Here is a 22,780-nt window from a genome sequence, read left to right on the forward strand (position 1 = left end):
CATGCAAAGATGGAGCCAAACAATTCATTATAATTTACTCAAGACCGAAGTGTAAAATAAATTATGGTGGGCTTGTATCTGGAGAGATGAACCTGGGTCTCTACATGACCCATTTAACATGAAAGGACCTTGCCAGGTTCAATGAAGGATTAAAAAGAGCTAATCAATGATAAATTGCCATAATAGAAAAAATATATATCCTCTCATAAACCTGCCAATAGCTGGCACAAATTATTTTTGGAAGCACGTTCAGAGGAATAATTGCAGTGTTTCAATACGCCTGACACTTCAGAAAAAAGGCATAATGAAATACAAAAACTATAGGTGCAATCCTAGACTAAATCCTAGACAATTCTGATGCCTGAAAAACAGTCAAAAGACTCTAGGGCAAAATCATATTTTTAAGTTGCGTTCATAACATCTATGAAACATGAGCACATTTGTTTTAAATTCATTGTTAGAAAATTATTTCTGTCAACATAACCAGGTGTGTCTATCAAACTATTTAAGGTGTGCTTTAAAATCATTATTAAACAAATAAATAAATAAATGCACACACACACACACACACACAGATGGATGACAAATTAAAGGGAAAACCTGAATGAGTGGAGTAACAAAACGAATGAAGATGCTTCCATACAGGTGTATTGAATGATACAATTAAGCAATTAACATCCTATTATGCTCTATGACATGTATAAAAGTTTTGAGCAGGTCCAGTTGACCTCGATTTTGGATCAAGATGACCAGAGGAAAAGATTGAAGTAACTTTGAAAGGGGGTTCACTATTGGTGCACGGATGGCTAGTGTTTCAATAAGAACAGTGTCTAAAGTGGCATCTGCATTTATATGTGGGAAAGACATCAGTAAATTTATTTGCAAATTGTGGGTGAAAGCACACATTTCATGACTGTGATGCTCATGCATTAGTGTGATATGTTTAAGGATTTAGCTTAAGGGATTTTACTGTTGAAAACAAGCCTACTATGGCTTACTGTAGGAAAAAAAATATTAAATGAAAGATCTTTGTTCATTTTATTTCAAACTATTTAATTAAACTTAAGATAAGCGTGTATATCAGTAATCTATATGCTCTGGGTTACTGGTTTACTCATTTACAATATGTTATCTGGCGTTTCACGTGTGAAAAGTAGAGGGCATCATTGTACATATTTTGTGATACAGAGTGGTGGGGCAGGCTCTCATTGTAAACTCTTCACACAGAGAAACTGATCATGTGTGAACACATACACATTTCTCTTACAAGTTTCCAAAGGTACGTTTCCAGATTCATAATGTTATCACTGAAAACTAGTAAAATTCCATCCATCCATCCATCAAAACATGCTCATTATCTAACCTGCTTATTCCAGGTCAGGTTTACGGGGACACTGGAGTGTATCCCAGCATGCATTGAGCAAGAAGCAGGAATACACCCTGGGAAGGTCACCAATCCATCACAGGGAACACCATTCACTCACACCAATGGGCACCTTAGACTCTCCAATTGGTCTAACCTGCACGTCTTTGGACTGCAGGACGAAACCAGAGTACCGAAAAGAAACCCACACACATGGGGAGAACATATAAATTTCACACAAAGGTTTAGGCCAGAATTAAAACCTGGGACCTTCTTGCTGCAAGGCAACAGCGCTACCCACTGCCCACCATGCAGCCCCACTAGTGAACCTTGAAGGAAAAAAAAAAAAAAAACCCAGCAGTGCCAGGGAACACTGTTGTCTGTCACATGGAGAGAGGGAGCGCACCCACACAAACATGAAATAAAAATAAACGCCATCTTCACCCTTCCCCCTCACGGGTTCCAGGCAAAAACAATCAACTAAAACAACAAACTAAAAAAACAAAGACAAAAGAAAGTAAAACAGAGCAACAACTATTTCAATTTCCCTCTCTGTAGCTGGACTGCTTTCAGCAGACCAGCTCCTCCAAATTTTCAGTGGGGGTTCACTGTTCACAGTCTTATTAAAAGTAACAAAACTGAAATTAAATGAAACTCAAATAAAGAAACTCGCTCTCAGTGTTAGCTCCCGGTCTCAGCCCTGAACTGTGGAGAGCAGCACACCTTTAAGCACCTGGGCTGATTAGCTAACACAACCCAGGTGCATGTGCTCTCTCCACCTGCTGGCGCAGTCTGCTTTCTATCCATAATGTATCTAAAGGCTTCCTGTTTCTTACCTATTCAACAGCATAAGGTATTTGACAATGTGCTTTTATGTATTTCCACAATTTATATTTTCTCAGAATGTAGGTTTTGGCTCACTGCCATTTGATTTTTATTCCACTTTCATTTCTCCACCAATAGATCAGTGGTTCTCAAACTCGGTCCTGGGGGACCCCTGTGTATGCTGGTTTTCTTTCCAACCTCAACAGCAATCCAAGAATTTTAACAAGCTGTTCATTTTTCTTAATTAGATGCTTTTCATGTTTTAGAGCTGGGGTCCCCAGTCTTATCCAGAAAGGGCCAGTGTGGGTGCACACACCTGATCCTGATTCTACTAATCAAGGTGCTTAGCAATGACTCTAGTGATTGATTAGTAGAATTAGGTGTGTGCACCCACACTGGCCCTTTCTGGAACCCCAGCTCTAAAACATGAAAAGCACCTAATTAAGAAAACTTTTAACAGCTTGTTACAATCCTGGGATTGCTGTTGAGGTTGGAATGAAAACCAGCATACACAGGGGTGCCCCACGACCGAGTTTGAGAACCACTGCAATAGATGTTCAGTTTCAGTAACCAGGTGTCTGCATTTTCAAAGTGGGATTTTGTCTGTCAATCAATTAATCAATCAATCAGGTCTAAGCAATATAGCTTTATTTACAGACAACTCATTTAACAGTGCACTGAACATTGGAGACAATTGTTTCACCTAAATCAGCATGGTAGTGCATATGACAAGGAGGTGGCGCGTATGATGCAATGGGAACATAAGCTTGCAAGTCAATGGATTTATGAATTCCAAAAAAGTGACATCCCAAACAAATGTCTAACCTGATGCAAACATATATATGAGGACACTCAATCAGAATGACACTTACATAAAGGAGTTTTTCACTAAATTGCCATTGTCATGTTTGTGTTTTCATCAAAATATTCTTGACAATATAAGTATTACTAATAAATTGCAATTAAAAAAAAAATCTGATTTGATTCTCGTCATGATATTGTCAGTCTCGCAAATAGAAAATCCTCCTAGCTGCCATTCTGGCACTAACTCAAACTCTCTGGCCCGACCTCATTTAACCCCAGGACATGACTCCTGCAGAAGCGTAATAAACACCACCACTAGAGGGCTTTGTGCTTTTGAACACTAGACCATTTTTTTCCCATGAAACAAACAATTGGGGATTATGTTTATGGGGATAATATAATTTTAGACAACCTTTTTCATGATTTAGAACTTCACAGCAAAGCTCTTGTTTTAGACTGATTTGCATTTTAGACTGATTTGCATTTCTTGAAGCAGTGTCTTATTTTACAGTTACAATATAACACACATACGAATTTACACTAGATTAGATATGGATACCAGCAAGTTAACAAGTAAGGACACAACAACCCCTCAGGAGAAAGTCTGAGTTCAAATGAATGAAGTGTAATGCCACCATAGGTACTGTTCCAGGTTTTTAGTTTGTGATAAGTGAGTGGTGAAGGTTTGGAATTAATTCCAGACCTTGTGCAGATTTAATTCCCTGAACCTCATTTGGCCTTGATTGAACTAACGTACTAGAGGGAAAAATCAGAAGCCCAGCCTTTATTTGGGTCAGTGGAAACAAACTTTTTTTAAATTCTGGATAGCTGCCATGTTTTCATTCTGTCCGCAAATCTAAAAAGAGGCACAGAATTTGCATTTGTTTCTCCTTTCTTCATGACATTTTCAACCTTTTAGCCCATCGCCTGCTCTTCAATGCATCATGGCATCTGGCCTCCTCTGTCATCCCTGTCAAATTATTTGTACCATGTGATCTGCACACATCTGCCTGGAACCATTGCTACATTGCTATTTTAATGTGATGTGGCAGAGCACCAGCTAACATTGCCAAATGTACTCACTCACCTCTTTCTAAGAAGGATATGAAATGCTTCCAAGAATCTGCACTGCCAATTCAAAATGAAGTACTGTACTCAGGCATTTGGACAACTTTAAAGGGAGGGTTTTCTAAATTTCTGTTTGTTGTAACTTTTTTACTCTGATTTTTGCAAATGTATATTTTCACAATTATTTCACTCGGTGGAAATGCTTATATAAAAAAAAATCACACACAAAAGCAAATGGCATAATTTGGCATTGATTTTTGCATGATTGGAAAGCAGTAACAGGGCACATTACCAAACGCTTGGCATTCTGCAGTTGGATGCATCCAAATGTAAACTGTAAAGCATATATTTATGTCAGCATTAACGCGAGATTGGTATCATCAGAGCATCGTGCGATTGGCAACCTTGACTGCTTCGCCCACATCTGAAGATACATGCCAAAGCTATTCGGTTACTTGTACAGCTCTCAGAAAATGTTGTTTTGTTGATGCTAATTTGTACTTTAGTACAGTAGACTAAGTAATTAGTGGTTGTTTAACACAGCTTGACAATACAGTGTACCGGACCGGTCAAAAAGCGTGGCTCATTACTAGAATAGAGCAGGTTTAATTCCCAATTTGGTACTTAATCCGATGTGCTTCAGCTGTATCTCCAGCTGAATTAACAGACTGAATGAAAAGATTATGAATTCTGTGGTCCCAGGGTTGTATAGTTGAGAGCACATTCAATATGAGCACACTCCACCCAATGATGCTGCGACACAGATCACTGAAATTAAGTTATGATTGTGTGACTTTGCTTTGAGGGCGAAGAATGGAATTTAGTTCAATTAGTACAAGAAGCCATTATAGGCATCAAGGCCTCATTTTGGTACCCCGTGTTATTGAAATAAGTAACAAAGGGAGGATTGATCGTTATGGTAAATCTGAACAGTGCCAAGCTTGGTACATGTGCTTTACACCAATGAAACAACCCTTACAGCCAGTGCTCTGATACTATACAGATATAATTTATTTTAAAGTTTTACATTTAGACATTTAGCAGATGCTCTTGTTTATAGCAACTTACGTAGGTGCCTAGAAAAAGGATTAGGCGACAAAGAGCTGAGCTAGTCTTTAGGGTCACAACCAGTAGTATCTGTCAAACCATAATTTACTTCATAGTCGTACACACATAACCCAATAACAAACTTAAATGCCCTTATATGTGCGAGAAGGAGACTGAGAATGTAGTACTTAAAGCGGAAAAAAGGTTTGAGGATATACAGTGCAGTCTGAAAGTATTTTGGCAGCAACCCAATTTTTATTGCTTTGGCTCTGTACTCCAGCACATTGGATTTGAAATGAAATAATGAATATGAGGTTAAAGTACAGACTGTCAGCTTTAATTAGAGGGTATTTGAGGGGAACGATATATAAAAAGGGCAGTAATTCCTACATGGATCACCCAATATGAATGTAAATACACTCAAATTAAAGTCGACAGTCTGTACTTTAATACATTTTGTTTCAAATCCAAAGCCAAAACAACACAAATTGTGTCCAAATACAAACTGCACTGTAATTTTAGATACAGCATAGGCGGGGTTAGTAAAGCATGAGTTCATAGATGAGCTGAGGTATGACTTAACTGTAGGGCCCTGCAGCGCAGAAAAAGAAGCCATTCAGCTGTTACAGCGAGACTGTGAAACAGGATCCAAACCACCAGACACTCTCAGGAACATAAAGCCACAGATTCTGAATTTAGCCTGAAGATTTTTGATAGGCTGCAAGTGGAGCACGTCCATCAAGGTCAATGTCCAGCAAATAATTTATCTAGCATCCAGTTTCAGCAAATGAGGACGGCTGTAACCGTATGATTTCAAAAGAATATAGAAGTTCTGGAATTTTGTCTGAAGGTTATGTTTGATATCATTGTTTATTGATACATTTCCAGCTGTGTCACACTTGTACTACCAACATTGATTTTATTGAATTCCTGATTTCAGTTGTGTAGCATACTAAGTAATAATGATATTAAAAAATAAATAATTAATAGATTATGCTGATCATCCCCAACCACTAAAGTATGTGCGAGATGTTCAGAGAGCTTTTCCTTATTCATTTTTTTCCTATATATTGTGGAGAAGGAGAGGAAAGGGGGGGGGGGGGGTGGATTGTTACATTACAATGCAGAGGAAAGTCCTCAGTCCTCAGTTTCATGTTTTTGTCACATACAGTGTACCTTTCTTTCCAGCACATCTGCTTCCCTGACAAACATTTCCTGTTTACACTACAGCCGGAGCAATTGGCCCTATGTAAACAAGATAACTTCCGTTAACTCCCTGCAAGTCTGCCCATAACAACTGGAACAACTGTCATCATACGTGTCTTCATGAAAAATGTTGTTGCCGTTACACATAACATACATTTCAGAAGTGGAAGTGGACCATACTTCCCTGATGTATAATCGTATGAGACCATTTAACATTGATAAATACAGCAGATTGTTTTTGCCATGTTGTGATAAATCTAATTGCGAGACCTGATAGAAAATAAAGCTATGCATGTTTCAGTTGTATCGGGTAGAAAAATATATGCAATAGTATCATATTGTATTAAATAATATCTTCTGGTAAGTTATTTTAAATTTGACAGGTTATTATAAGGATTAAAATGACATAATATTCAATAATAATTTAGAATACAATTCATTACCTATGTGGAACAACTGGTAGTCCTATCTGTGCACCCAAAAAAAAAAAAAAAAACTTGCTTAGTCACTCTGGTGGACATGTAAGGAAAGGGATCTTTGTATTACAAGAGCATCTATTTCACTGCTTACAGAAGGCTGGTTGTGAGCCATGTCCTAATCCTGACATTTCATTTAAACGTGTCTGAGATTTGAGTCTGCTTTCCGTACACTCAGAAAGATTAGACCCGTCCATTAAGAGAGAAACAGATACCCAGTAAGAATTGCAAGCCATCATTTACATAATTCTGTGTGCTCTAGACCAGTGAATCAAAACAGCCATTAGAACTGTGTAAAAGAAAATGCTGAGTTCATCCAGATAACACTATTTTCAGTATTCCCTTTGATTTCCAAGTTATTAATTCTGCCTGTGTCAATGTAACAATTACTGCAGTCATAGCACACACCAAGCAACATCTCCATCATGCAGTAATGGCAATTCTCTTCTCACTGTCCCTTTCTAATTTTCTTCCACATAACAATAGACTCTTGAATTAAACTTTCTGACTACAATGAGACATCAGTTCTTCATCATTATTAAGTACAAAAACACTTTTTTTCTCCTTATATCAAAATCATGACCCAGCACTATAATAGTCCCTAGAGCATACTCAGGCAGGAATACTCTGTGAAGGCAAATTCACTATCCATTCCCACGCTTCTTAGTCCTATTTTCCTCAGCAAAAAATAAAATAAAAAATTCCTAATTTATTCCCCAGTGACCAAGAGTGACACAGCAAATATGTTTCAGAAATATACCCCAAGGCAAGGGAGGAGCAAAGCATGACCCTTAATGTACTGTAAAGTGAACATGGAAATCAACCAACCGAAAATCTGAAATGCCATTGTGCAATTCTTAATTTCTACGCCAGCTGTGAGAGGTTAGGCTTGTATTAGCTTCATGTAATCATTCAGCAGAAACTCAAAGCGGTGAGACAGACTCCAGGAATAGATGAGAATACATAAATAATTTGGGCCTGTATCCCGAAATTTTCCATGAAGTATCGTGGAATCTTTAGTCACCTCCGAGCGCAGTTAGGAGATTGGTTTAGTGCACAGGTGTCAAAGTCAATTCTTGGAGGTCCGCAGTGTTGGCAGGTGTTTGTGGTTTCGTTTTAGTTAGCAGCCAATTAAGGCCTTAGCAACAAGATGCGTGTACTTTTTAGCCAATCAATCACATAATCACTTGTGCTGAAACACACCAAAAACCAGAGTCCCCATCAACATGCTGGATGCATCTAATTTGAGGGAAGATAAGCCCACTAATACTTTTTTTTTGTTAATTTTTTTTTTTAAGTATTTTTTAAAATAATTTAGTCAGGAAAATGGCAATTATTGTTGGGCTGAATGGTGTGTTCTCACCATTATGTTATGTTATCTCATGTTGCGTTAACACTTCTTCCAGCATCAATTTAGCTTTCCAAGGTTGTCCCACAAAGTATTAACCTAACCTATGGATGCTGGTGATAAGAATGTTTAAAATTATTAGTGTGATCACAATGAATTCAGTAAAATTTCAACTCCCCATCAATGCCCAAGACTTTTCTTTTTCAGTCTATGTACCACTCCAGAAACGGTGTCATACAGCACTCCTTCAAACCCACGTCATTTTCTCGATTTATAGCTTGCTTAAACCAGCCAATTTTGCTAATTGCTTAAGAGGCCAGCGACTACAGTAAACAGCAAATTGGGGATGCCCACCTGTATCTTTTTACAGTTCTCCAGATGATCTACAGAAAAAAACAATGCAACAATACAATACAAGATGCAAGATTGGATGAGTTGTGGGTTGTATGATTTTTTTTCTTATGTATGTCTATGACCATGAAAAGCAGACTAAGCGTAGCCAGCTAAATGGTTTCACTTTGAGCATTCAATTTCAAAAGTAATTTTATTCTTAATTATGTAATTTTAACTTGGTGCTCTGACAGCCACGGACCAACTATAAATAGCTAACTACTAGCTACTACTTTACTACTAGCTACAAACTACTACACAAACTGCTATAATGGCAAATATATGGCTAAAGAATGATACAGGAAATGGAACTGGAATGGAACAAGGAAAGACTAAAAAGAATTTTGAACTAAACTAAGCTAGAGAAAAAACACTGTACAGCCCATCACAATTCGACCTCAGGTGGTTTGAAAAGAACAGGGTAATTTGTTTTATAACGGACTGAATACATAATACTTATGCATCAATCAAGATGAGAGGTGGAGATGGGTCTTAGACTTGATAATGTAGAATTAGGTTTTTACCTACTTCTACGTTATAGATGCGAAGTAGGTAACTTTTCACCTTTGGGAGGCAGTGAATGGCTATATTTTTTTTACACAAAATGCAGTGGCACAACTTAATTTGATTTTTGTTTTTCTTTACTATAGCACTAATGTGATGTATCAAATGGAGATAGGATACTCGTTTTAAACACTCAACAAAAATGTGATTTAGTGTTTATCAACCATTTCAGGTCCCGATGTCAAGCAGAGCAGGACTTTTAAAAGATTGCTATTGTGCCACCATATGGCCAATCAGCACCAAATGTCAGTGGTGGTTGGAAGGTATCCTCTATCAGAGTGCCCCGTTTCATTTGAATCAACCAGCTGAAAGTGGGAAAAGTAGCATATGAACAAAATCCAAAAACGGCTACCATTTTAAGATGTAGGTGTTACATCTATGTCAGTTTAAAGACAAATAATTATGAAATTGTTGTTCTGCTTAATTTACATGTTTGAATAGATTCTCTCTGTATATCTATATACATATCTTATGTTTTGATGTCTCGACTTGAGATCAGTTCCCCTTCTGGCATTCTTGCGGTACTGCAGGGACAAAGTCAATTATGTACAGGAAAGGTGGAGATGAGTGTCCTGGTAAAAAGTGGGGAATGCACATAAACAGAGAATATTTGTTGTTTAAGAGGAAATAAATCTAACATTTTTTGTTGTAATTTGAATTCAGACTGAGGTGGGTATTTACGCTAGCACGTTTCAAATGTCTAAATAAAAAATTGTGATTTTCAGCAAATTTTTCCATATTGGGTCTTTGAGCTCCAACCACCTTATTGTTGAATCGGGCCAGTCCTTTGGGCTTGTAGACACTGTAAAGCTGCCAATAAACACACCTTTCATCACACCGTTTGGGATCCATTAGCTTTTTTGTAAAAAGCCAGGCCCACATGCAAATTCATTGGCATACTGTAGGCACATTTTGAAGCATAGCAGCTTTTCTTTTGCTGGGATTTTAGATATTCATGAGTAGATGCTCTATTCCACATTTTGTGCAAATAGATTTAAGTGTCTAGAGGAGATTAAAATTTTTTACTTTTTTTAAAAATTCAAAATGGCAGAAAATCTAACCACACACACACTTTCCCAGGGTAATGCTATTTTGTTCTATGAGAGGAATCTAGGGGGGAAAAATCTGATTCTAGGTCAAAGGCATCAGGAGTTACGGCCTGTCAATGTTTGGCTTGTCAACCGTTCGCTGTAGTGCCACAAAATGCCCAATCGAGGCCACAATCGCTCAATTGCCATTTGGAGTATTCCTTAATCAAAGGGCAAAGTTCGGCAAAAACTTACCAGGCAGGTTTTACCCAAACTGCAAAAAACATCTGAATAATAACAACAACACTAAGGAATACAATAGGGTGCCTGCACACCTTTGTGATTGGCCATGTAAAAAGACAAGACACCAATTTAAGAGCTTGCATATTTATTTAACTACTGCTAAAATAGCCAAAAGTACATGGGATATCTATAGTATTATTTAAAGATCACAGTTACAAAAGCTGGTATTTATCAACCAAAAACAACTTACCTCAGACACAATATATCTCAACTAACTAATGCAGAACCCGTTTAATATAGTCACTGGCAATGTACAAATCAGCCGGCATTCCTAATCTAACAAAGACAATTGCAAAGAGAAAAAAAAATTACAAAAGAAAAAGGGGAAAAAAGCATGCAGTTGAAAATTAGAAAAATCAGGGGAAAGATCAGAACAAGCTGGGAGGGTCCCCACTATCGAGGAAAAACGGAAGACAGCAAAGGAACTAGGGTGGGCTTTCAAGTCGGTTATTTAGAATCATAGATAGTATGAATTAATAGGAAGCAAAGACAAAACTGCAAATGCTGGATGACATTACTTTGATGTTAAATCACTACTAGCGTAACAAAATTAAGCTTTTTGGTTTATTCTTTTGCCCCTCAAGGATGCTCCTAAGATTACATACAAAATGATTCAAGTATTGTACATTGATACCACCTATCACTTAAAAGACATTAATGAAAGGATTGTCATGCGTTTTTCACGCTACATATTTGCCTTGATTGGAAACTGCATCTTGGTGGAGATAAATGTGTCACATTTAGTACATCAGTCATACTTCTGGTATATAAAGCATTGTGCTGGTGTACAAATAGGTGCAGCAATTTGAAAACCCTGAAGTAAGATACACACATCTGGATGGTATATATATTTTTTCTTCTTTCATTCAGCTTTTAAATGCTATATTTTGTTTTCACAATTTATTAAATTTCAAGAAACCGCATTTTACATTACATTTAAATCTACTTTAAATTCATAAATGCTGGTGTCTTTCCCACTTTTCCTTGCTTTATGACCAATTATTGTCAATTAACAAACAATTTTTCAAAAACGGGACTGTGTTCAATATCAAAGGGAAAAAGAATTCACTCAGTTTCCACACTGTCAGTCAACTATGAAAGACTTGTATGAGAAATCCATTTTCAAAAAGTGCCTAGTGCTGGGAACTAAATTTCATCCGTTTAATTGCACATCTTGGTATTAAAGGGAAACTAGTATTACGATTGCAGTTTTGTGATTGCTCCCACGCCCCATTTATTTCAGTAATAACCTTACATGTAATCCATTTCTTGTTTAAACCACCTGCCTTTAAAAACTTTTCCCTTCACTTGTTTTTTTTTTTTAACGCCCAATGTGAAAGCCGCACAGAAAACAACAGAAAAACAAGTCAATCCAGACCAAGTTACAACAACCAGACAACAAAGAACCAACACCTTCTTAGAACATGAAAATATAAAATAAAAACCCATCGAAGCTACCTTACCAAGGAGCAGATAAAAGTCCAAAATAGCACCATTCATCAGTGTCTCAAATCCGTGGCAGCATCTCAGTCACTTACCACAAGGAAACAATGCATTTCTACAGCTACTTCTATACATCACAACATACATTGTCTAAAATATGGATTTATACTAGAAAAGTTTAAAAAAGCAAAAATACTAAAACAAAACCAAAAGGAGATGAAAACTACCAAGCGTTTAGTAACTAAATGGAAAGTGGGGGGGACTCTCAGCCTCAGTAAAATACTGTCAAGAGTGTGTACACATAAAGAAAAGGTTCCAGGGTACCGTTTCAATGCGAACAGTTGACGTGTGGAAGACATGCTGCTGCAAGGGTATTTAGAGCCTCAAACGAGGCTCACCTGTAGAGTTTGTAAACAGACAAATTGTAGGATTGCTGATGCTGCTCAAGTCTGTCTCAAGTTTTTTTTTGTGTCATTTGGAGTTTTACCTCTCCCCTCCACAACAAAAAAAAAAAAAACAAAAGAAACAATGCATCATCAAGGCTTAGAGTCCCAAATATACCTACATGTTATTAATTACATAAACAGAGGGGGACAAAAGATCCCATGTGTGTCATGATCTCATCTATACTCACACACTAAATGTTTTTTTTTTTTTTTTTTTTTTAAAGAATCAGAATGTAGGATACATGATACGGGAAATAAAAAATATACAGGAGGATACTACTAATATTTTTCCCCATCTGTTGGTGTAGTTGCGGGCCTGTTCATCCAACGTCTTTTGAAAGGAATGTTGATTTTGCGTTGGTGTTCCCCTTTGGTCCGGCAAGCGGAGGGAACCTGCAAACAGCCCTGTACATACAAAAGGACACAATATGTTCATTAAAGCTCATAAAATATTAAATACTGCATTTACACCTTGGTCCTATATATTGAAAACATGTTTTGTAAACTGCTGTAAATATATATTATGGTGCATACGAAGTAACTAAGTTAACACTAAATGCTAGCTAACATAGCTAGATGTCTATAGCTGCAGGATAGAGAAGAGGGCAAACTTGCTTAATAGCTAAATAAACTGAATAGCTACTAAGCTAGCAGGCAAGGTGAAGCAAACTTATGAATTTTCTGGTTAGAATAAGACTCACACAATTTCATTAAAAAAACATGACATGACTATATATTTAGCTACTTATTAAAATAAATACCTATGGGGAAAAAGCATTGGAAATCTACCGAGGAAACCTATGGCAGAAGAAATGTCCAGGTTGGCCTACAAAAAGTTATTTTGTGTAGGCTAGCAGTTAAACAATTTTAAAAAGACAAAAAACAAAAAATATCTGCATCGGATCGATATCAGCCGACACTGAATGTACTATACTCAGATCGGACCAGGAGACAAAAAACCTAGATCGGGACATCACAAGCTCTGATCTTAAATCTGTCTGGGATCCTCAAATCAGCTGTGATGTCTTGTAGTGCATGCCTGGCCTTATACAGCCATGGTTAGTGACCTACAGCAGTGGTTCTCAAACTCAGTCCTGGGGGACCCCTGTGTATGCTGGTTTTCATTCCAACCTCAATAGCAATCCCAGAAATGTAACAAGCTGTTAAAATTTTTCTTAATTAGGTGCTTTTCATGTTTTAGAGCTGGGGTTCCAGAAAGGGCCAGTGTGGGTGCACACACCTGATTCTACTAATCAATCATAGAGTCATTGCTAAGCACCTTGATTAGTAGAATCAGGATCAGGTGTGTGCACCCACACTGGCCCTTTCTGGATAAGACTGGGGACCCCAGCTCTAAATCATGAAAAGCACATAATTAAGAAAAATTAACAACTTGTTACAATTCTTGGATTGCTGTTGAGGTTGGAATGAAAACCTGCATACACAGGGCTCTCCCAGGACTGAGTTTGAGAACCACTGTCCTACAGCATGATAGGTAAATGAGAAAAACAGAAGGCCAGAAGGCCTGTAGAATCAGTCAGGTAGTGCACCAATAGCTCTATCCATGATTTTCCATTAATATCCATGCAGTCATCTGTTGTGGTTTAAAGTTCCTGCAATTAAATTCTCCCCATCATGAGCATACATTACCTCAGGCAATCCTCCATGGTTTGAGTGCTGGTTTCACTTAGAAGCTGAAGCTTGTATCTGTAAGGAATTGTAGGACAAAAACGATGTCAGGCCTGGCATTACACAATTCAGAATTTCCAGAGAATATGTACCTATGAATTTTTCCTAGCTATAGAGGTCCTTTTTCCAGTAACCTAATTCTTGCAAAAATGTAGCAGAAGACATGTCTATACCTGCCAAAAGCATACACCCACAAAGCAGCTGTTCAAAATATGTTATAATGATTCTCAAACTAGTAACACACAAAATCATATCCAGCTGTCAAAGAAATACCATTAATAAATGGCAATACTGAATTTTATATTCATTGTTGTAAACTCATTTTTAGAGGAAGAGGTTCAGACTTCCCTACTAAAACATGGTCTGGTATTCTAGCAGACAAAGACTGTTGAATATCTGTCTGTTGAGGGCCGCAGACAGCCTTGTGCCTGAACTATCTTGCCTAAACTGCAACCAAAGTTTTTTATTTTTTCCCTCCCCCACATAACAAAAAAAAACCTTGTAGGGACATTTAGGTTTTAAGACCTTCTGCCTACACTGGAGGGAGTCTTGAGATTCCACTGACTTATATAACAGTCAATCAAAATGCACCATGAGGCTTACACTGGAAATGAATAGGAGGGCTCCTGATGTGGGATATTAGATTTTCTTTTTCTTTTTAAGTCAATGAATGTGGTCACTGCGCTATGCCTACCACCTGTTGCCAACCCGTCTCTCTCACTTGTGCGACTGCAGTTTGGAGCCGCTCCAAGCCCAGTCAAAGGAGGTCACCATTTTTTTCCCCTTCATTCCACAGTAAGTCTGCCATTCAGGGCGTCTGAACCCTGTGAACTCACAGCCTTCAGCAGCTCAGCACACTCAGATACGAGCGCCTGTTTATTCAGCTGAGGCTGAGCAGAAACTACACAAAAAGCTGGTAGGTGGGACACTGCAGACTTTGGCTGGTAGCAATTATTTGCAGCTACACCCTAAAAACCTTTTAGGGCCACAAAGCACTAAATGCAAACCTCCCTTAATAGAATCAGTTACATTTTCCTGAATATGAATCACTGCTTTGTTAAAAACACTGTTACTGTAATAACTGTAACTGGCTACTTATGGATAATAGCAAGCCAGGACACCACAAAATACAAGAGACATGCATGAACAGCAATATACTTTAGAGTGCAAGGTATTTCTACCCAGAATAAAACACGGCAATGTTTTTTTTTTTAATGTTCTTTTCTTAAATAAAAAAAATCACATTACTGGGTATGGGTTATATGTTAAACCAGTGTTTGGTGTTTGACTTCCAAGATAAGCAATGCTGTGAAATCTGATAAGAAATTTGCCACTAGTCTATAATCCAAAGAACACTAGCTCCCAGACTGAGGTCACTACACTCAACGAACATCCTCAAATGACCTCTCTTGGCACAGTGGAAGCAAAGTGCTCCTTTGCTGCACGAGGGATCAATTGAGCCCTTTGCGGAAAACGTTTGGAAACGCCCACACACTGTTTACATTTCACAGCTTTTTTGAGTTTTTGGCACAAAGAACCACTGCAGCACATGTCAGACATCTACTTGTCCCTGTCTTAACCTGATAAAACTGCTTCACTTGAAGCACAATGTGCTTCTAATCAAGGGGTAGAGACTGATTCATCAGGACACTTTGCAGCCCAAGACGAGCAGATGGCTGGGCGAAAATCCATACAGCATAGCCTACACTCAGACCTGAAGCGAGCGCTGTTCACATGCAACTGAGCAGGCTCCAAACAGCCTCAGACATTCCTCGCTTTCAAGTGCAACCACTCTCCCCCTAGCAGCCTGTGGGCATGCAGGCCAGGTGACGCAAGTAAGCCATAAATCACGTTACTGGTCAAATCACTGGTTTTACTGGTGTTGTAATGGGGGAGGGTGAGTGTGTTAAAATTATGAAAATGCAACATCTCTGAATTTTAAGCAAACTAAATGCAAATAATCTCAACAAAAAAAAAAATCTTCATTAAGGGTCACAGATTAAACAGAACAAAACAAACTTCTGTATTTTTCCTCTGAAAAACGTTTGGATGGATGCACCATGCATGAACCAATCAATGTGTCATGCACAACCTGTAACAGCTACATCTAAAAGCATTAACTCTTTATGTACAAATACATTTTTCTACATGGAAAACATGGCTACGTCTAAATGCATATAGGCTATGTTTGAATAGGAGTACAAACGAAACCATTATGAGTTCCAGTAAAAAAGAAAAAAAAAGGTTTCATTCAGATGTATGAAGCAGTACAACCCAATATGCTTAAACCACAACGAAAAAAACACGAATAAAAAAAAACCGAGTTACCATGATTATCTTCTGTAGCAGTGCAAGGACTGCAGCGTCAGGATTGCAAAGCAGTTGGACAAAAACCTGCAAGACAAAGGGGACAGTGCATTTTTAAATCAATCAAAGCCACCGCTAATAAGATGTCAGATGGAACAAAAAACTGATTATTTCTATAAATCGATGTTCTATGCTGGAATAAAATAGGCGCATCTGTAGATACACTAATGAATAAGCACTTTCAAGATGAAATGCATGTGAGCTAACCAGTTAAGATGTTATGCATGACTTCGTCTGTCTTTCTGTCTAAATATAGGACACAGCAATCCGTGGAAGCACTGCACCTGTATTGCAAACATGAATTTATACAATAAAAGGCTCTACATAACGATGACATCGCTGGTTATGATTATTTATAATAAGCGTCCGGCTAACGTTAGCGAATGTAGCCAAATTTTTTTTTTTTTTTTATGTAGCCAATTCTCCTTCATGCTGAACTCGCTGAGGACACAGTCAAATGCAGCAACGAGCTATTCGATACTAATGACATCACACAGTTACACAAATATAGCACCTAGATATCCATGAATAATACCCATTCACGCACTCGTGCAAGGAATTACTTTATATTTTAACATACAATGTGACTTAGTTGTCTTACAAGTAACTGATGTAACTAGCTAGTAAGCTACATTGCGTTTATTGACTTGTCTTTAAAATTATAGCAAGTCTGGTTACTAACATGCTGTTGTTTTCTAATAGTAGCCGACAGTGCAACTAGTATAAGTATTTAAAGATTAAAACTGTTTAAAGCAAATCAATTTCACACCATCCGCAAATGTACACAATGTCCATATTCTGTAGAACAAAGAATCCAGACCAGAAGCTATCGTATAATTACCTAGCTAGCAAGCTGGTCTTTGTGGTGACTTTGTAAAGTATTGTAGCTTGCTACCCATCAAATCTATCCAGCTAGTCTTTCTGCACAAAGAAACAAAGACCGAAAGCAGCTAGCTAAGTGGCTACATAGAAAAAACAGACGGATAGCTGAATCCCTAAGTTATATCGCTAAAAATAAACAATGTATGCTCTGTGCAGCAAAACGTAGACCAAAAAGCAAGCACCGACGAGGGCTAGCTATTCGATAAACTGATTGTAGTGAATGTTAACTAGCTAGCCAACGAACTAGAGCAGCATTGACTTTTCTCTGTTGCTTTGCTTACAAAGGCACCGGCTCCTTACCTCTGGTTTTACTGTAAGTTAGAAAATGCCGTAGCTACTGATACAGAAAACAGAACAATGCCGGTTTGTAAGAAAAATGACTGCAAATTCAAGAGGGGCAGCCTGCAGCCTTGGGAGGAAGCACCCACCCCAAGGCTGCTTTTAACCGACTGACTACGTCTGTAGCCAACCAGCCAGCTATATTCTTAACAATGAGCTAATTCTGATGGTTGTTGCTACTGGCTCAAGGACAAGCCCCCCTTTTTTTCTTCTTCTTCTTCTCCTCCTTCTCCTCCTCCTCCTCAGTGGCTGCAGTACTGCCAGACTGCTTACTCGACAATAATCGTCAACTCAAGGTCCCACACTGTCTGGTTGCACCGCCTGCACCAATAAGATAAAGCACTAAGGTAAAACCCGCCCCCTCTTTGCAGGATCGTATTTATGATAGGACAACGCTGTGCTATTCATAGTCCAATGGGAAGAAGAATGTATCGTTGCATTCGGCGTTGATTGGTTTATTATCTCAGATTGTCCGTCAATAGGTCTTAAAGCAAGGTTATTTGAGGAACAGAAGTGAACTCGAGCTCGGGGTACTGCAGAATTTTGAACTTATGCCAAGACCCGTAAATTGAGCCACTATCCACATACTGTACTTGTTATAGCTAAAGGCCATTTGAAAAAACGCGCAGATTTTACATCTACATTAGTTAGTTTTATTCTGACGTTGTTCGGGTGTTTTATTACTGGTTTTTAATCATCCAATGTACAAAACAAATCAACAGCTGATGAAATTTCAAAATGTATTAGGAAAATGTAGCCATTTTAAGTTTTACTTGCGTATCACAGTTTCAAGCCAAACAGCACGGAGGTGTATTTATATCTTGTACAGGATATGTACCAGCTATCCTAAAATAATTTGAGCAATCTAATTAGCACACGTGTTAACGTATGATTTGCAATATATTGTTAGTATGCTCTGTCCTACAGAAATCACCTGTTGTTACTGCAATGCTGTTATTTTTCTATACTCAGTATAATCACTCTGTTATGTCTGCCTGTACTTCTTTTTGTATACTTATACTGTAACCCATGGTTCTCTATATTGGAGTTTCTTGCCAGTGTCACCACTTGAATATCCACCAGCTCAAGCCAAACTCTCTAAGACATGTGCACTGCACATTTAATATAATTCCTTAGTCCCCAAACTCAGCATTACTGTGGTGATTCTCACCCCAACCGAAGATTATGGGACTCACAATCACCGGCACTTCTTCTCTGAGAGCACTGCAGCACTGGCACACTTCCTGTCTATTCCTTATATGCAGCATTGTTACTTCTCACTGGCTACAAACTGCAGCCCAAACGTTTTCCAGAACTCTTGTGCTAGCTCAGCAGGTCCACACAACAAGATAGCCCTTACATACCTGCAAATCCCCATTTCTCCCCATGCTCTGCCTGTTCCCAATACTCCTCCACTGCTGTCTGCCCTTCTCCTTCAGAGATGTAGCTAGAACTACAGTATACTGTATTACAGGGACTAGCTCATATTTGGAAACCCAGTGATGAAATAAATCAGATATCACTGCCAGCACAGCAAAGTGACTCATTAGCTGCAGTGGCCCTGTAAAACATTCTTCTACACTGAGCCTATGTGCTTCTAACTGGGATCATTCCTAAAATGGTATGTTTACACTCAGGAAGTCACCAATTAATCGTGCATTCACCCTAAAGTATTCCTGCCGGGTAATGGCTATGTTGGTATTATGTAAATATTTGAATTTGAAAAAACAAAAAATTGAAAGTGTGAGAGAGGGAGACTCCCTGTGATGCAATCAACATGACTCACTGCAAAAAAATGATTTTAACTATATTGGGTTTCTTGGTGAACTAGCCCACACATAGAAATACAAAACCGATAATGACGTTTATAATAAATATGCTTAAAAGAGTTCACAATACTGTTAGGTGAAAATAACTATGCTGACAGATCTTACTGATTAAGGTATTTATCTGGATTACAACTACTAATAACAATGGGGGAATGCATTTCCTCCTCAAAATGGAAACCTATCAGGTATAGTAATAATGGCTGACAAAAGGCCATTAATTAGACCAGCAGGGCCAACAGACCAAGCACAGGAACCTAACTGATCTTAACCCAGTATGACTAAGCGTCCTACTTCAACACAGAAATACAAGACATTCTAATTGAGTTGGTGAGCAATTCATGTTTAAAGTTCTAAACAAGCACTATGGACACTTCTTCTCCCTGCTGTCATGCTGTTTAATGAGAGACCCTAGTGAGTGGAAGGCAGAGTAAGCGAGTCGGAATGTTTGTGTAGTAAGGTCACCCAACAACCCCTTGTTTTTTTTTTGTTTTTTTTGTTTGTTTGTTTTTAAATCGTATCAGAGCATATGCCTTCAACAAAAAATATACAGCTCCTCCAGTTAGTTTTTGCTTATGCACTATCGCTATGAATATTGCTTCTACTACTACTACATGCACACGCATGCACGCACACACACACAAACTTACTCCAAAATGTTTCCATTGTAGGGCCCTAAAAGGGCCCCTTTTTTGTTACATACAGACTCCCTGCATATAGCTTATTGGTTCCCCTATAAAGTACTCATCCCTGAGTCACTCACTGATTTCCAAAAACCAACAATGGTAAATGTGCACAATGTTTTTTAAATCACTTAGTCAATCAAGGCCAGGCATAAGACTGTTAGATAAGGCCTTGAAAGAAGGTGCAGAGAAGACAGGGGGAAGGGTACATGCAATAAAACACACCTAATTCACTCCCCTTCATTGGCTAGCTCTCACATAAAATTTAACATTGGTGTTATAGCTGACTACACTACCACAGAGTCTGCCCCTTCATACCTTCAGAACATCATCACACAAGCCATACCCCTCCATTCCGCAACCTTGGGATGTCAGGCTCCTCCCCCAATCTGGGCCTCATGCTTTTCAGTCATGTCTGCAGACTGTTCTGGCTCCTCAGTAGTGGAATGAGCTTCCCACAGTGGCCAGAACAGCAGAGACATGAGCTATCTAACAAAATCAGAAGAACCCAACTCTTCAGACTGCACCTCCACCCTCCGTTCTTGTTTGTACAATGTAGTTTAATGCTTGGTGGAGTAGTTTCATTCTTGTTTGTGTTACTTAGTTTAATGTTCAATAGTGTAGTTGACAAGTTGCCAGTTGAGTCTGCACTTTTTGCATTTGCTGTCTCTCTTGGGCCTGTCACCTTCTAGGGAATTATTGTACTGCTTTATTTAATGATCTTTGTTCTTGTGTTTGCACTGTCCGTTGCTCTGGATGACAGCGGCTGCTGAATGCCAATAATGTAATGTAATGAGTTGGCTTGAATCACTTGGAGCCCCACCTACATAAGATTGTGATTTGAACCAATGGTTTTCATAAATTGGGCTTACTTATCTCAATGTTTTGACTATTGAAAATATTACATACTTAGATTTACAAAAAAACATTTGGTAAGGTACCACTCGAGAGACTTGTTAGCAAAATTAAGACAGCAGGAATTATAGGAGGTATTTCAGAGATTTCATTCGGAACTGGCTACAGGGTAGAACACAAAGAGTAACAGTAGGGGGGATATTATTTTAGCAGGGAACTGTGTTAAGTGGAGTCCTACAAGGATCGGTGCTGGGGCCACAGCTCTTTATCATTTATATTAATTACTTTGACAGGGACGTAGAAAACTAAAGTAATCAAAGAAGTTTTAAACAAAATCCAGATGTGGGTGGAAACCTGGCAAGTGGAATTCAATATAGCGAAATATAAAGTTCTACATGTGGGAAATAAAAACATTAGGCAGGATTACTTTATGGGAGGAACAAAATGGGAATGTTCTCAATTTGAAAACAACTTGGGAGTAATGGTTGATCAAAGCCTTTCAGGTTCAAGGCACTGTGCTGTAGCCATAAAAAAGGCCAACAGAAGGCTGGGATATATATCCACACTTGGAGTATTGTGTGGGGACTGTACTACAAGAAAGATATAGAGGCTCTGGAAGAGGTTCAAAGAAGGGCAACCAAATTGATTCCTGGTATGACAGACAAAAGCTTTGAGGAAATACTTAAGATGCTTAATCTCTTAAAGTTTAGTAAAAGGAGATTTAGGGGTGATTTGATGGAGGCTTTTAAATTCGGAAAGGGGATTAACAGGCTGAATGGCCTGTTCTCGTCATTATGTTATGTTATGTTATGTTATGTTAAATCAGGGTGTCAACCTGGTTACACACATTGTACTGTATCATTATGAGCCTCAGAAGAAAGGTTATTTTAAAGTAACCCAGCTCTAAAGACAAGCCAAAAAACAAGACCAACAATTTAGCATTGATGGCAGTTACCGTTTCATCCCACATATTTAATTGTGATGTTTCTTTGAAGGAAATGTGGTTATCTGACTGAGGATTCCCATGGTAACGACTGTGTGACCCATCATACTACCAAATCAGATAATAAGGAACACATGAACAAATTATAGATTGGATGTGGAACGAGATTCAGAAGTAGTTTGAGAAAATATATAATAACAGAATAGGGACAGCAGTGTGAATTGGTCATTATAGCACTAGGCCACACTGGACATTACACTGGACCTGCAGGGTTGTTAATCTGGCTGGCATACTGTAATTGTGGTATTGAGCACTTTAAAACTTTAATTTGATTTCTAACTGGTAAAAATCCAACACCTTAAACCCACAATGTTGCTTGTGCATTAAATAAAATTGCCAAGGCTAAAGATTCCAAATTATCCTGGTCCCAAAGTAGTTCATTATGTGAAATGTAGCACACTGGCATTAAAACTGTTGAATACTAATATTTGAAGTCAAGATTAAAAAGATAGAAGAGGAGTAAAACATGCTGATACATAATGTAATACCAAATGCCTGACCATTACATTACATTATAGGTATTTAGCAGATGCTCTTATCCAGAGTGACTTACACAACTTTTGCATATCCATTTATACAGCTGGATATATACTGAAGCAATGCAGGTTAAGTGCCTTGCTCCTAACTGGGATATCGAACCTGTGACCTTCAGGTTACAAGTGACCTTTAGGTTACAAGACCAGTTCCTTACCCCTTATGCTACACTGCTGCCCTGACCTTCAGATGCAGTAAGTTTTATAGATATCATTATAAGGTAATACCCAAAATCAGTGGCCTGTGTGTCACTTTGTCAATCAAAACTGATAGCATTGACGATGATTATGT

At 38.3% G+C, this 22,780-nt stretch overlaps 1 long non-coding RNA gene across 1 annotated transcript; it reads right to left on the bottom strand.

Moving 5' to 3' along the window:
* Positions 1–10,490: 10,490 nt before the first annotated feature.
* Positions 10,491–17,883, bottom strand: LOC135240092 (uncharacterized). The gene is made up of 4 exons (XR_010325586.1): positions 17,550–17,883; positions 16,329–16,394; positions 13,962–14,018; positions 10,491–12,716 (listed from the first exon to the last, which is right to left on the bottom strand). It is a non-coding gene; the product is annotated as an uncharacterized LOC135240092 (long non-coding RNA).
* Positions 17,884–22,780: the final 4,897 nt, after the last annotated feature.

This window comes from Anguilla rostrata, chromosome 14, assembly GCF_018555375.3.
Source record: "Anguilla rostrata isolate EN2019 chromosome 14, ASM1855537v3, whole genome shotgun sequence".
Taxonomy (NCBI): domain Eukaryota; kingdom Metazoa; phylum Chordata; class Actinopteri; order Anguilliformes; family Anguillidae; genus Anguilla; species Anguilla rostrata.